This window comes from Papaver somniferum, chromosome 8 (assembly GCF_003573695.1).
Source record: "Papaver somniferum cultivar HN1 chromosome 8, ASM357369v1, whole genome shotgun sequence".
In the NCBI taxonomy this organism is placed as follows: domain Eukaryota; kingdom Viridiplantae; phylum Streptophyta; class Magnoliopsida; order Ranunculales; family Papaveraceae; genus Papaver; species Papaver somniferum.
In genome coordinates, this window is record NC_039365.1 from 63,785,672 (window position 1) to 63,789,933 (window position 4,262).

General features: G+C 33.7%; 1 pseudogene; it reads left to right on the forward strand.

Annotated features, from left to right (window-relative positions):
- The first annotated feature begins 357 nt into the window (after nucleotides 1-357).
- On the forward strand, nucleotides 358-535 carry LOC113307383 (annotated as a pseudogene).
- The last annotated feature ends 3,727 nt before the right edge of the window (nucleotides 536-4,262 follow it).

Genomic DNA, 4,262 nt, shown 5'->3' on the forward strand with positions numbered 1-4,262 from the left:
CAAAAAAATAAGAGGATTGAAATGTCAAAATAATGTCAACCCATAGCTTAATGAAATTTGTTCCCGTGTAAATAATTGGTGAAATTTGGGTGAGTATATGTGTACCCGTGAGTTGTAAGATGATCTGTTGTATTACGGGTGAAAATTTACTTAGAGATATTCAACATTTCATTGTGTAATTTTCCGGGTGATCATGAATTATAAACTGTTCTTCTGTATTTTAGGAGGATGGAGTTTTATGAGTTTTTATATTTCAATCTTGGCGAACTATAAGATCACCAAGGGAATTTTATTTTTCCTCCAATTTCTACAATTATATATATTTTTTTCCGATATGATATTTGTATAGTCTTGATATTCCCTTTATCGCCTTTTGGCTAAGATCAAGTGTAATATCTGTACTTATGTGTGTCATTTGCTCACACGATATTAAATTATTATTTTTCATAGGGGAGTTCCTATCACAGCAGCTTGCTGCTGGGTTCTCACGCGTCGCTTCTACGTTGCACAACTGCAAAGGCTTGGGGAACCACCACCAATATTTTTCTTTGTTTTGAAAAAACCCATTTACTTATAAAACTTAACTGCGAAGTACAGTTCTAACAGTGCGGGTATAAGTTACCCCATTTCTATAATCTAAAACAATATTTGAAATAAAATATGGGCTTGTCCCAAATTCTTGTTGTTGATGTAGCTGGGTGTTGTTGTTGATGATCGACCGCCTCGTTTGCCTCGTTACGCTATAGATTTGTTAATATCAGAAACTATTTTCTCCTCTATATGCTATATATCTCGGGTGAATTCCCTTAGTAAGAAATGCATACTTAAAATTTAGAAAACTTCGAGCCTCACCGGGAGCTTGTTACCTTGTATACATTTTTGTGACCTCAGGTATGTCGAAGTTGGTAAAAACCTTGGACGCTTTATTTGAGGTCACCTCAAACTTTGTTGTAGAAAACAAAGCAGTTTTTCATTTTCATTTTAAAATGAAATAATTTAGTTATGAAGGTACCTTGTTATATCTTCCAACAAACTGTGAAGTACTATATATGTTGACCATTTAGTACGTAATTGGCCATTTTGAAAACCAGCATGGTCCATGTTGATCACCTTGAACCGCTGTCTTTCTGTTTCAGTATGTTGTACAGGTACATAATCGAGATCCTGCATATATTTTGGTTAGGGAGACCACATGAGTTCTTGGGATATTGATTTTGGCATAGTAACCTCATGTCCGCACGATGGTCAATCCTCATATAGGGACTCTTTTTGGTCTGGCATTGTCACTACTTGCATGTTCTTCATCCATTCCAGCCTATAACAACCACTCCTGAGAAAACATGAACTAAACGTTAAGTTAATTAAACCACCTCATCAAAGATCGCTAAGCAGGATGAGAAAATATAACAAACCTGAAAAAGTGAGTTTGAATGGAATTTCGGATAAATCTGATTCAATATGCCGAAGATCATTATTCCACTTACATACTAAAGCAAATACAATCGATGTTCCTCATATGCAAGATATTTCTCGCTATGGAAAATGTAAATTTGTGCCCGAGGATAACAGTATGGTGACAACAAATGAAAAGCATTACTACCGTTGAGTTGCAAACCACTCGACCAAATTTCATACACCGTTCGATAAGGGTGGTCGCATGGCCTATATTTAAGATGATGCCGCAAAATAACTAATTTTTTTCCCTTCGGCTCAGTTAGCCGAGCCAGATTTCCTTTTTCCTTAAAGGAAAGTATCAAGATTTTTCCTATATTTTCTCCATATTAAAAGCACTATCTAGTATCATTCTCGTCTTTTCTATTTATCTTCCTCCGTGTTCATTCTTGTTTGACTACTTATCTAGTATCATGCTTCAGTACTTCTGTGCCTTAGCTTTGTATTTCGAAAAGACGAACACTCCTTTCTAATCGCATTTGCAACTCAGTTTTAGTAATTGTGTTCTTCGAATATTAAAAAAAAAAGACTAATTGCTTAAAGTAGTAAAGTAGTCTTTAATTAATTCCGGTTGGCTTTACCATAATTTTCTCATAGGTTTTGTGCTGCAACTGAGCATTTGCTAAGAAGCACTAACCTTATCCAGTGGTGGACATGGAACATTTGCTAAGAAGCAAGATTTTTTTGTTTGTTCACCATTATGATTTCTCGTCTAGTACCAAAGATGGTACTTTGAACCATGTTTCTTTTGATAAGAGAGAAAACACAGATAAAACTCTTCACTGTTTTTTTCGATCTTCTAAAACATTCTTTTACCACTGGTTTTGAAGAAGACGATAATCCTTATTTTACCGGAAAGATTTTCCTAATCAGTTAATTGAGATATGATTTTGATGGGTCCATATCTTCTGTGCCAAAGGAATGGTGAGTCACCTGTGCCGAGCCAGTAAGGCGGTGACACGTGTTCCATTTTATTCTTAACAGTAAAGACAGTTGGAGTTTCCATTTTCTACTCTTCTCAATTAATTAGGAAACAAAATCAAAATGTGATTCTGTTAAGAATTTTCGGAGAGACAGTATAAATTAATTACTTTTATGTTTATCGGATTAGTTTATTTTCTTTGATAATATTATTTTATTTACTTTGATAATATTAGGGTGCGTTTGCTTCACAGAAAAAGTTAGGGTGCATTTGGGAGTGTGATAATCTTTCAGTTTCATTTGAAAATTTGATCTACCTATTTCAATCTCTAATATTAGAAAAGACAGTGTGCGGTATTAGGATTCATATAAATCATACCTCCCGATCGGGCTCCATCAAGCTCAAACAACAGGTGATTAAACTTTTAATACTGCAATCCTGTTTTTTTCTTGGTTAGGAATCTTAGGATCACGAACGAAGTATCTATTAAAGAATGCATGTTATATTTTCCATATATATATATAGATATAAATTAATTTATATTCTCTCTCCAAATTTTTAGCCAAATCAAATTTTGATATTGTTTCCTAATAGAGAAGAGTAGAAAATGGAAACTCCAACCGTCTTTACTGTTACGAATAAAATGGAACATGTGTCGCCGCCTTACTGGCTTGGCGCAGGTGGCTCACCATTTCTTTGGCACAGAAGATATGGACCCGATTTTGATATATAGGAAAAATCTTCGTATTTCAGAAAATAAAAGATGAAATTTGGCTCGCTAACTTAGCTAAAGGAAAAAGATTAATACTAAGTTTCCACGTCATCATAAAATGGACCATAGGATTATCTTCATCAAATGGTTTATGAAATTTTTTAAAGTGGTTTGTCGAACCGTTTTGTTACTGGATCCCAATCCAATACATTAAACACCATATGCAAGATATTTAACACGTTTGGAGCATATACAAACTTTATTAGATAAGCCAAAATACACTATTTTTCGTATCAAAAAAAAAAAACTTTATTAGATACAAAAAAAACTTTATTTCTACGCTACTAATCAAGGTTTTGTATGATCCCATTAATGTTTTATTTTAGACCTAATATGGCATATATTTTATTAAATATATTAAAAAAAATAATAAATAAAAAGCAATAAATCCATTGTCCTCAATAACTATAGATATTTTTGGGCTAAGACCATGGCACTTGGGTCGGATGCTCCCCTTGAGTCAAAAATAAACTCACAAAATAATTAACTTGGTGACAGCTCAGTGTCTTCAAAATTCTGGCTTCCCACCTATAAATTTTAGGTAGTAGCGGTGGAACAATTTGCAGTTGTAATGTTTTCAGGCAACAACTGTTTGGATACTTATGACATCGATCTTCGAAATTCCTTACTGGATGGTTTTCTTTCCTTTTTACACACTTTATATTAAATAAAAATAAAATAAGCAAAAGCAAAATCAAAATCTAAATTGTTACCTATTTCTCCTTTTTTCAAAGGGGAGCCCCAAAACACAAAAATCAGTCATGCATCTGTCAGAAAATCAAAAACGAATATAACAAAAACTTCAAACCCAAAAACAACTGATACTAATCGTCTGCATCACTAAGCAAAAATGAAAAAGATTAAAAAACATCGAAAAGTGAACCGAAAGATTTCACTGTTTGATATCAGAACAATATTTGCATAATGAATTTATACCTTGATGTTGCTAGATGAACCAGGTTACAACAACTCGAGGGTACCTGGGAACAAAAACAAACAAAGAAAGGTCACACAAAATCGCAAGAAGAGAAAAAACCCATTAAGAAGAAAAAAGGATCACAAAATCAAAACAAGCAACGTGGAAACGATGAAGTTTAGCCTTAGCTTGGGTGATTA